The following is a 286-nucleotide window of genomic DNA, read 5'->3' on the forward strand; positions in this document are numbered from 1 at the left end:
AAAAAAAGGGAGAAGACTCAAATCAATAGAATTAGAAATGAAAAAGGAAAAGTAACAACTGACACTGCAGAAATCCAAAGGATCGTAAGAGATTACTACAAGCAACTACATGCCAATAAAATGGACAACCTGGAAGAAATGGACACATTCTTAGAAAATCACAATCTTCTAAGACTGAAGCAGGAAGAAATAGAAAATATAAACAGAGCAATCACAAGCAATGACATTGAGACTGTGATTAAAAATATTCCAACAAACAAAAGCCCAGGACCAGATGGCTTCACAG

Source organism: Physeter macrocephalus, chromosome 1 (assembly GCF_002837175.3).
Source record: "Physeter macrocephalus isolate SW-GA chromosome 1, ASM283717v5, whole genome shotgun sequence".
Lineage (NCBI taxonomy): Eukaryota > Metazoa > Chordata > Mammalia > Artiodactyla > Physeteridae > Physeter > Physeter macrocephalus.